Source organism: Solenopsis invicta, chromosome 11, assembly GCF_016802725.1.
Source record: "Solenopsis invicta isolate M01_SB chromosome 11, UNIL_Sinv_3.0, whole genome shotgun sequence".
NCBI lineage: Eukaryota > Metazoa > Arthropoda > Insecta > Hymenoptera > Formicidae > Solenopsis > Solenopsis invicta.
This window is the reverse complement of record NC_052674.1, coordinates 11,867,677-11,879,909: the sequence shown is the minus strand read 5'-3', so window position 1 is coordinate 11,879,909 and position 12,233 is coordinate 11,867,677. Positions and strand designations below refer to the sequence as shown.

The 12,233-nt window shown below is 28.9% G+C and overlaps 1 protein-coding gene and 2 long non-coding RNA genes across 5 annotated transcripts in view; 1 reads left to right on the top strand and 2 right to left on the bottom strand.

Annotated features, from left to right (window-relative positions):
- The window catches only part of LOC105200605 (probable G-protein coupled receptor 158), a 167,021-nt gene that overhangs the window by 81,833 nt on the left and 72,955 nt on the right, over positions 1–12,233 (top strand). The window lies entirely within an intron of this gene.
- LOC120358913 lies at positions 360–3,595 on the bottom strand. Its single transcript, XR_005575796.1, has 2 exons — positions 2,901–3,595; positions 360–690 (listed from the first exon to the last, which is right to left on the bottom strand). It is a non-coding gene; the product is annotated as an uncharacterized LOC120358913 (long non-coding RNA).
- On the bottom strand, positions 4,936–11,194 carry LOC105200591. The gene is made up of 2 exons (XR_005575797.1): positions 10,548–11,194; positions 4,936–6,440 (listed from the first exon to the last, which is right to left on the bottom strand). It is a non-coding gene; the product is annotated as an uncharacterized LOC105200591 (long non-coding RNA).

Here is a 12,233-nt window from a genome sequence, read left to right as displayed (position 1 = left end):
TTGATGTATAGCCTCGTATTTTGTCGCACTTTCGACACTAAAATTGACTGTTGATGTTTATCTCGCGCTGACAATACCGTCGTCGTATTTAAACCAATAAATGTCGTAATTCTTAATGTAGTTGATCTGAAGAGCGTGCTGGAGGTAGAATTCATATGTACACGCATCATAAATAACATTTTATTTAATAATATTTTTGGCTATTTTTTCCCGTCCAGAGAGGATAAAAGAATAAACGTTTACAAACGTTTATAACTAAACGTCTAGAGAAAAATCAGTTTCAAATTCGACGATCCATTTGTCGTTTAAATTTCAATACACATAGTGACGTGTGTGGTTTGTACAAACGTACAACTCTGCGGGTTTTTTTTCTATTTTTATTGCTAGATTTTGTTGACGTACATACATGGTTTTCATTTTATACGTAAAAATCAACATAAAAGAGACATATGGATATAGTTAAAAAGATATTTCGTCACGACGAACCGGGACTCGTATTAAGACCATAAGTTATCGCGTAATCAATGGCGGTAGTACAGGAACAAAATATACATTGATAATTGCATTGCTGGCGAAGTAGTTTCCTTGATAATTCAAAGTGGACAAATAGCCGGGCCAATCTCTCGTCGTGCGTTGTTACGATATTTCACTGTTACGTTTGTAGAACGGCACTACTCGTGTCGTCGAGATCTGCAAACGAATATCAAAAATAGTAGCTCACAAATGAATATGGTCCGACGACATAAAAAATGAATTATGTGCAACGGTTTTTCATATATTTTTTTTAGACACGTGTACACACACACACACACACACACCATAAATTTTGTTTTATTTGGTATATTCAGACAGCTATGAAATGAGCCAGGATAATACAATCACTGAAATAAACGTGTGGACTGCATGCAGAAGTATTCCTGCAGAAAAGGGAACAAAAATATATGCTTTTCAGGTATAATTCCAGTACCAAAAGTTTGCACGAGAGACATAAATTTACGTTAATAAACGCACATTTAAAAAGCAGATTCGAAAATACATGTCAGAGATATTCGCACTTCAAAAATGGACATGCTACAAGTTAATATAGTAAAAAATTTCAATTTATATAATTTTATAATGAAGGAATACCCTAAAAAAATATATTCTTTTTAACTATGAAAAATGTGTTGAAATTTTTAATTAATTTCATGAAATAATATATAATTTAATAACCAAATTACAATATCGTATCGATTTAAAAAGTGTTTTAACTTGATTAACAATCTCATAAAATTTTTAATAGTAAAAGTAGAGTTCAAATTTGTTAAAAAATCTGTTGTCGAAGTATGTTGTCTTAAGATTAATGACGTTTTGTACACATTGTGTGTAATGTAACAGAGATAAATAATTTATCTAAGAAACAATTTATCTTCTATGATATTGAAACACGGAGTATAATGTCACGCATTTGTTCTTTAATTTTCTTCATTTGTTTTAACATCTAATTGTTTTAAACAATAAAATATACATTTTTAATATACGCATGTCTTCTTAGGAGGAGTTCTATTAATTTATTCTCGTCAAAGTTTCAATACTCTATTTAAACAACTATCTTCATTGTTCTTCATTGAGATGAACGGACATTTAAGATTGAATATCTTTAATTTAATTTCTCGTATTTTTTAATGCCACTATTAAATTTTTTGTTACGTGGTTTTTTTCCTCTCTAAAATTTCTATGACTGTCAATAAAAGTATTTTATAACTGTATCGTAGTTTTTTTTTTATTTCGGAGATTTCTCGACATTTTTCATTTGAATCGCTGATCGATTGAAATCACTAATGGGGCACGAACGCCGTTATATTGCGGCTGAGGATCTAGAATTTATCTGTCATTGATTTTTCAGTCGACTTTTTTGTTTTCCGTCCGACAACGATGACAACGCGACAGTCATCGTCACGGCGGGGATTAACAACGTGGCTCAAATTTTCATTTTTTTGTGATATCCATACAAAACGTTTGACCTCGATTCCGCCAAACGAAGCACATGACGTATGAAATATCTTCGTTAAAAGGACAAAACCGTTCACTCGCTAATCTCTCGTTATTTATAATATCATAATTAATAACGACAGCTATTTCTATTATATTCCTCCAACATTTTTTCTACTCTCTAAATCTGAATCAGTAAAATCGTACTGATTTGCAGTATTACAGTTGTAATCATCGATGACTATTCATTGTTTTCAAGAATTCCGATTCAGAAGAGGGTACCTTTCGTTGAACGTAGAGTACCTCTAGTAAGAGTATGGACACCGTTAGTCGATTTTTGATTGGTTCCTCGATTCGCCATATGTAATAGGGAAATAGAAGAGGGAAAATTGAATTCATTATTGTGTATACTGATAAAAACAAAAAATATACGCGTGATTTTATATACAATTTAATAAACAATGTTATATACTTGTATATAATCGATTTAAGTTGAATCCTGTTAAGGCTAATTATTATATTTTGTTATTTCTTTGAATGATATAGTGATGCTTAGTGAAGTCAGGCATCGTTCAAGTATGTCATCGTGTATTTCTGTGAAGTTATTCATTTTATTCATATTTCTTTTTTTTTATTTATTTATCTATAAATTATAGAAAACCCGTCATAGGTTCCCTATTAATGGCGGACGGTGTCCATACTCTTACTAGAGGTACTATAGTTGAACGGAATCAGTGTTTTGTCACTGACAGATAGTGAATAGTATCTATCTATTTTCATTTCTATACTTATAAACTATATCAATCAGTGATATATGCACTAATTCTGATTTAAAGAGCAATTTTCGTTCAAATTCTTATGTCTCTTTCGTATGTCGCTTCCCAATCTTTGCAATTAATCTTCCATAATAATTATCGCATGAATTTTACCTTATTTGGTGCTCGTTGAAATTTACTTCTTCAGTTTTTGCAAAAACAATCGACATTTTCCATTTGCATCGCGTTGCTGGCCAGCTGGACACGGAAATTCCGGCACTGTTATGATATTGAGTGGAGAAATTGCCGGTGATACGGTAGTGGAACTTTGATTTTGTTTCAGTGGCGTTGATGACACGGTCATCATCGTCACGAAAATCATAAATAACGCAATGTAAACTTTCATTTTTTATTTTTGCCGCAGAGTGCAAACCGTCTCGAAAATTTCTTCTTGCTAAAACGACTCAGTACGATGCGTGAAATGTCCTCTGAGAGAGAAGACAGAATTTATAAAGACGCTGTCGTTAATAATGCTGCGCAAGGACTGATTAATAGTTTTTCACCGAAGATTCCACGAATTCAAACTGTGGCTTTTGATAATTTCCATTACAGATATTACGTCATATTTACAGGATGGCATGTCAAAGGTGAAGCGTATCTTTGATAAGAACTTATCGCAACATGTGTGTATAATCTCGCAATAGTTCGCAGAGAAATGATAACTTAATTCCAACTTTAATTTGCATACGTACATTTAAACAAAATTATTTTAAAACAGAGAATTAAAATTATTTTAATTATTTTAAAATTATTTTAAATCTCATAAGTAATTTTACAAAAGTCACACAAATTATATTAAGTTTTAAAGATAATTTGCATAACAATATTTTTAGATTGAGGATATTTTAACTAAATCTTATATAAAATATGCTAATATAATAAATGTTTATTTTTAATTTTTTTTCTAAATATTTTCTGAATATTGCACAAATTTATTTATTTTTCTCATTTTTTCGCATATTTGTTAATCTTATTTATATTTTAATTGTATTAGCTTATGTTCTAAAATAGTCTATGTGTATTATAATTTATTTATTGTACATACAAAGTGTTTTGTAACTGATGATACAACCGAAAACAAATAGTAATTCTACATGAAAAATTACGTCAAAAACATACAATAAAATATTTTTATTTAATTCACCATTTTGAACGTAACTGAATTTGAAAATTGGCATATTTTGATATTAAATATAAAATATCTCGTGAATTATTCATTTTTTTTTATAACTGTATTTAAATACTTTTACTGATATAATAACTAGATAAATCAATTGATGTAAAAAGAATACAAATTGCCTTTAAAAAAACTCGATATGTTGCATATTGCATATTTTATTGAAATGATTGAATATTGTAAATTATTATTAAAAGCAACTATTTGTTTTTGTTATACCAAGTGATTCATTTTATTATTTTATGCATAAAAACATTAAAAGGTATACATGGTTATCGAAAAGTAATTAGTTTACGAGTTATTTTATACTTCATGTTAAAATATGTTAATTTCCAATTTGATTATCTCGAAAATAATGCATCATACAAAAAGTTAATTTATTCTATGTTTTTCTGACTTATTTCTTTCATATAGAATTACCCTGTTTTCTTGTACCACCAGTATTACATTACATATTCCGCAATTGTCCTTAATTTAAATCGATCTTTCTGATACATTTAATATGACACTTTTCGGAAAATAGCCAATAATTGCAATCGAAGTTGTTCAATATGTTTAACTTGAAGCTATCAGAACAGTCGAGTTTTGCATTTTAAAATGTATGTGAAATTCTATAAACATGCATATTCAAACGGCTCGTAGAAAAGATCTTGTTCACGAGATTGCGCGAATATCGAAATTATCAATAGAGAAAAAGAGAGAGTGAAAGAGAAAAAGAGACAGAATAGAGAGCGGCGAGGATGGAAAAAGGGCAGAGAAAAAAAGAGAACAAAAGATGCTTAGAATACTATGATTGTTATATCCAGCGAAGCGCATGAAAAATTAGAAATTTGTAATGAGCAATAAGCAGTTTTATTTACTTACTGTTGTTCAAATTTTTTTCTTCAAAGCAGAAAAAAAACTTGATTCATATTTTATGAAGTCAATTTTATAGATGGTTAGCTTTCTATAGAGGGAAAAAAAAACTGTTGGACAAGAAACGATTGACTTTTATGATGATAGAATTTGGTTTTTCAATACAACAAATATTTGACTTTTGCCGCGAATATAAAGTTTCGCTTTTAGTTACGTAGCGGTATAGCTTAAAACAAGCTCAATATATCTCTAGTTTCTAAATTGGAAAAAATTTTACCGGAGAGACGATTTGATTTTTTTTTCAAACAAAAATCACTTAGCTTTTTTTTATATAAAATCTAATTTTTCGGATCAAATACAACTTTAAATGGTGAAAATTTATCAATTTCTCTGTACAGAAAAATTTAATTTCTTTCCTTTTTCGAGAAACCGCGTTTTTACTGTGAGAATTTTTTTTAAATTTAATTTTTTTTAGATTCAGTGAAAGTTACTTGCAGATTTAAAAGGAAAGCTGGATTTACGATTTAACAATATTGAACTTTTATAACAAAGTAGCTTTTAGATGAAAAATTTTAACGTTTAATCCTAGAAATGTAAAAAAAAAAATAGAATAGATCGCCAACTTTTAACACTTATAAATCCAATAACCAATATATTCGTTGTTTTTTAAATCAATTAATTTTTGTATGAATATTTTATAATTTTATAATAAAATTAGGCACTTATAATTTCTTTTTACAAAATTAAAATTATGTTATTATAATCCTAAATGAGAAGTTTGCGTACCGAGTATTTATTTATATGCCTAAAAAAATTATTTACTATTGGTTTATTAATTTTCCACCCTAAGCACGTTAAACGTAAAATAGACAGTACACAAAAATTTATAAATAAAAAACGAAAATATTTTTAAACACATGTAATGATACTTTCAATTTCACGATGAATATTAATTAATAATAAATTTTTATATCCTTTTGTTAGATAGCATTTGACTTTTTAAGCTTTAAAATCAAATTTTATGTATTAAATAATAAATTGAACTTTATACGTGTACAGTTTGAAATGTCAATTGATATCTTTAGAGAATTTAAATAATGTTTATTTATTGGCAATCTCCACTGATACGTTCCTAAAAATTTATTAAATTTTTCATTATTTGGAGGTAGCTTGTGTGAGTCTCACGTCAATCAGAGATTCAAAGATCACTGATGCAGAAAAAAAATAAAAGAACAAACTAACCGTGGGAAACGTTAATCAATACAATACAAGCCTCCAACGTCCGTTCTTATCGCGGCGATACGTCTTCCCGCCTCTCTCGCTCTCGTCTCGTTCCGGCACGGCAATGATGTTCCTCTTGGTCCGACTTTTAATTTCGCTTCCGTCTTTCGTGACAACCGGTGTCCCTGTCGACAAAATGGCGTCGACCTCCTGCGTCTTATCGGCCGCGATTTCTTCCACTTTTTCACTGTCAGCCACCGGCGTTCTTTCAGCCATTGTAGCGATTCCTCGATTGTCGGATCCTTAAACGATTTTCGATAATCCTATTTTTCCCCTCTAATCTGCCGTCAAATCTTCGAGGGATCCCTGTCTTTGGATCTTTCACAATCCTGCCTTTGACCCTGCATATTAAATAACAGTATTGAATTTTAAATGTGCAAATTTGAAAATGAAAGATAGAAAAGGGGAGAGATTTGAAAGAGAGAAATATTTTTTGTTGTAAGAAAGCAATACTGTAAAATATATTGTAAAATTTTGATAATTTGAATAATGTTTAAACATTTAAGGATGTATTGATTGTAGATGGAAATCGTGATAGCTAGATTAATGAAATTTAATCAGAAGATAGATTTTAGGTTTGCAAATGTATATTCAGTTTCAAAATGGTTTACAAGTTCTTTTAAAAGTTATTGTAATTATAAATTACCATGGTTTTTCGTGTAAAAATTTACAAAAATTGCGACATGCGTACGCGTACTACTTAATCGCTGAAAGAAATTATTAATAAAAGGACGACTAGTTTTTAAAATATTTTTGCTTGCCAAATTACTTGCCAAAAATCTCAGAAACAATTTAGAAAATTTGTGTTTACTAACTTGTTACAAAGATATTAATTAAAAACTGAGCAATTGTAAAGCTTCAGGAGGATGTTGAAAAGTGACAACGTCGTGGGTTTCTAGTTGCGCAGTATTTCAAATGATTTGGTCATCCCTAGTAAAAATTTTGCTCAAAACTTTTATTATGAATTGAAACTTTTCAGAAATACTGAGAAAGATATAGACTTCCTGAAAATTTCTGACGTGTCCCAATACGTATAAAAATCTCAGTAATTTTTTAAAAGTTATAAAATTATATAGAACTATTAAAAAATTCTGAAATGTACATAAAAAACCTGAATAAATATATTATATAAAAAATTTTAAGAAAAATTTTTACTAGCGATAAAATACTAATTATACAATTTATATCAACTCTTGAATGTTTTTTTTTTAAACATGCAATAATAATTAGATTAAAATGAGTTTTAATTTATGCTCTATTTTTGTTAATTTGATGTTAATTTCTATTTGTATGCTGCTTTAAATTAGGATTAATAAAAATCATGTTTTAAATACATAATATGATATATTAAAATGTGTTTAAAACATAATTTTAAGACGTATTATGTGTTTAAAACACGTTTAAAACATGAGATTTATCAAATGCTTTAGATACAATTTTATCTTCTCAATAATGTCTATTCATTTTTAATATTTTATCACGTATAGGCACTTTTATGAGTTTTATCCTAAATTTTAATTAACTGATAGCAAATATTTTTCTTTTTAAAAATAAGTAGCATAAGTTGAAACGGAGGTGTTAACTGAAGAAAAATCCGTTTTTGCTACATTTAATAATACATTTCAAATACTCAATTTTTTAAAATTATATCTTATCGAGATTTTTAAATTTCTGCAATTAAAGCCAATAATAATCTTGGAATCCAAATACATGTTAAAAGTGCCAAAGAACAATGTTAAAAAGGAGATCGTATTTTACCCATGGAAATGTAAAACTCATAGTGAAATTGTATAGAGTTTGATCTGTTGAATATGATAGTGCTATTAGTTTTCATTGAAAATGTGAAGAATAATGTCATTGGTCAGGTTAGAATTTTATTTCTTCTCTCTTTCTGTGCACGATTCCTCTCTAAAAATCAAGACCAATTTTTCAATATAAACGGAACATTTTATGTGAAACTTATATTACTGTACTATTAATATGCAAAAGTTTTTGACATTATTGAATGGAAATCTAATAGATAATAGTTTTTATTTATTATTTATTTCTAGTAAATAAAATTTAATAAATTAGATTTTTTATTTATTATTTATTTCTAGTAAATAAAATTTAATAAATTAGATTTTTTATTTATTATTTATTTTTAATAAATAAGACTTCCCAGGAAGAAATGTTTTATATATAATTATACATAATTATACACGATTATATATAAAATATGTATAATTATAAATAAAAGATGCATAACTATATATATATTTTTATATATGTAATTATGCATCTTTTATTTATAATTATGTATAATTATGTATAAACAAATGTTTGACCCAAGTTCTCAATTATTTAAGTTTTATTCCATTTTCAATGAAAATTAATAGTCGAAATATTCGCTATTTTTAAAAATTAACAGCACCATCGTTTTCAAGAGGTAAAAATCTACAAAATTCACTGTTATTTACGTTTCTATTATGAGCAAAATACAGAATTTTTTTAACATTGTTTACATATATTTTTTAAAAAATAATAACTATATGTATCTCAAATAATATTTTTTTAAATTTTAATCCTTATCAATATCTATAATAAATATCAATATCTAGATTATCCAGATGTCCATATGCATTTTGTAAAAAAACGGGAAAGGAATATTTAGATATTAAAAACATAACAACTTACTTGTGTGTACATACGTTACCAACAATGACAAAATTGCAGTATTTCAATAAAGTTTTAAAAGTTCACAAAAGAAAACCCATGAATTATTCCAACACTCCAGCATTTCATTTTTTAGTAGATTTCTAACACATTCTTCCTTTTGCTCTACATTCAAACTAAAAAAATTAAAAGAACATAAATGCACGCATCTGCGATTTTTTTCTGTCACACAATAAAAACCACGATTTGCGATACATATTTGATAATTATTTTTTGCGTATTGTATTGTCGATAACTTTTTTATTCTTTTATTATATATTATAGATAATATTTTTATATGTCACAAAAAATAATACAAATGTTTCTAATAAAAATATTACACTTAAAAATACGTAATGATAAATGGAACTGTACACAAGACTACCCCGATGAAAAGATGCTTCAAAACTGGCAAGAGAAGGCCCTAAACCAGTTTCGCCCTAAACCTGTTGAAAGAGGGGGTGGCGAAACGTAAACCTTCGAGCAGGCTATTGCTGGAATAAGTTTGGAAACGTTCCCTTGTAGGAATAGAGAATAACAGAGAATAGAGAACCGTTTACTACCTGCAGAATGCGAAATTCCATAACAGTCACTCGAGTACCCGCAGTATTGACGTAATGTGAAACTTCCGAGTATTAACGTAAGAGTTAAATAAATAAATCTCATTATTTTTTATGAAATATAAATAATGTTTTAAAACAATTCAAAGTAATTCCCTGAATTCAAGGTAAATGTTTATCACGCATTAATTCTTAACGTCGGTCTATTCAACATTTAATTCTTGACTTAAAAAATCCTCACGGTGTTGTTAACAGATTCAATTATGAAGAAAAAATCTTTTAAATTTTGGACATGAACCTTTTAACTTTGGATTAATACAATTATCGGACGTAAATAATTCAGTAACTGGGGAGGAGAGATCATAGTCGTAAAATTTGCACCGGTTCGTTATCTCACTGGAGGAGAATCCACATTATGGATCGAAATAATTTGTCATGTTACCATTGATTTGCTGTATGAAAATATTCACGGAAAATCTCATATTATAATTTTATTGTACTCGCACCAACAACTGCGTAGGTTCGCGTCGACAGATTACTTCGAATTCTTTTAATTTCGGAACCAATAAATCTATATCAATTCTTATATTCAATATTTTAAAAAAGAATCTTCAATATCTCTTTACATTTAGAGTAATGCTGCTCGACTTCGGAAATAGCCTTGATATCTCTGCTTTAGAAGAAGGAAATGGCATTGCGTTGAATCATACTGTGAACAATATCCTTGACAATGGATGCCATTAAACCATCATGTGCTTTTAGCGATAATTTATTCCTTTATCGTTTATTAGAGTAATCTCGAAATGTTTCCTGTCACATTATTGATTCGATTATCCTTTATTGCTACATCGTAAAGCTTAACGTCTCATATCAGTATTTTACATTTCTCCCTGTTTTTAAAACACATTGAATTGTGAAAAGCATATGAAATATTTAATCAATAATGTTACATTTTCTTTATGCAAGAGGCTCAATCATATCAAATGTTTTATCTCGACTCTTTTTCACCACTGCATCATTATTATTTAATAATTCAATTCTCGAGTTTGTAATATTTAACGTCACGGAAACGTATTTTAACTCATTTTTAGCTGATATATAACAAATGTAAAAACAGTATGCATTTTTTCCTCACATTTTTTGCTCGCGAAGCATAAAAGAACTTAGATGAAAAAAATTAGTATTTTCACTCACTAGAAATTAATTTATCGGCGTGTGGTTAAGCTTTCCCAAAAGTTCCTGTCAACATCCGCGACATTCGAACACTCACTGTAACATAAATTTATTTGGACACGTGAACGTGTTATCTTTCACGGCGCAATATACTGCGTTTCTCACGCCGTTTCTTCAGTTTACACGACCACGATTTCACGACGATTGAGGTGTCTTTTTCCTGCCCGATCGATACTCGGTCTTATCGTTATCGGTTGCTATCAATTGGCAAACGTTAAGCTTTATCGCAAATAGCCTTTGCGCTCTTTATTGCGTTCGAAAACGGATTCCGGGATTAGAGGCGTTCCGCGAGGCCCTTCAGCTTCGATAAGGCGCTCTCGACTATTGCGGGACGGAACGCTTCCAATACCGTCGTTATCACGCGAAAGTAAATTCAGGCTACAAACGTGGCCGGGAAGAATGGAATGCAGTTGCAATGGATTACAGTTAGACTCTGGAAATTGCAGCTTCCCCGCAGGGAAAAGCGTGGCAGGCAAATAGAGAAGGACACGCGATCGATTACTAAAGATTCCCCTTTAATCTTCTAGTGGCGAGCGGAGAAATCTCACGAACTTCTTTACGCGAAGGAAGTATGAAGCCTCTTCTCGTTTCTATGAGAAAAATGGTTCCATTATCGAGCGATTAAATGGAACGATTAATCCGAACTCTTGCTTCATAAGTAACACAACTTAAAAAATTAAGTTTTCCCAGAAAAGGGAAAAAAGTGTTGTTAAACAATATTAATATAATAGCGTAAGGTTGCCGAAATCGCACCACTTTTGACATAAAGGCTTATAACTAAGAAATTAAGTAAAGTACAACATTTCTTCTTTCATATTTACTTTTTTTTTCAGAATTTTATGTATTGTCATAAATTTTTAAACGACAATTTTTAAGAAGTCTTCAAATAGACAACTGGTTTCCTAAATCGCATCATAAGTTAATATTACTCTTCCTGGGATAAAATGACAGTTTTTCTGTTAAATAGATTCTTTTTTCTCGAGCAAAAATGTGTTAGATAAGCATAATTTTATTAATATTGAAGATGAATATTGTAAACAAAATATAATTTCCGTCAATGTTATCATTTTGATAACTTTTCAATAATATTGCAATATTATTATTACATTAAGGTAATACTGTTACAATGTATGCTTTGTATAATTATTATATTTGATGTTATATATATATATATATATATATATATATATATATAACATCAAATAAATTAAAGCAATAGTGCAAGTTAGGAAATTAAGACATGGTGCTATTTAGGAGACTGACGCATTTTGTAAAACTCTAATTATTTAATTTACAAATGGAACATAAAGTTATTTGAACTTTGTTAATATAATTTTAATAATATTGTAATCATTATAATTTATTAAAATTAAGATTATTTATTTTGCCTTTTTTACAATGAAGCTACATAATGTGTTGAAAAATAGCAGCAATTTTTCTATAAATGTTAATAACAAAATTTATATTGTTCTTAACGTATTGAGTTCATCGAAGGATGATGATGATGTTATATAGTTTCCGAATAATCCCACAAAGAATGTACAAGTACTGTGGTTGAGTTTACACGCAAGCTGGTGCGACTTAGGAGTCGCGATATCGGCAATCTTATCCTATTTTTCACAACAAATTTTTTCTTTAATTTTTTTT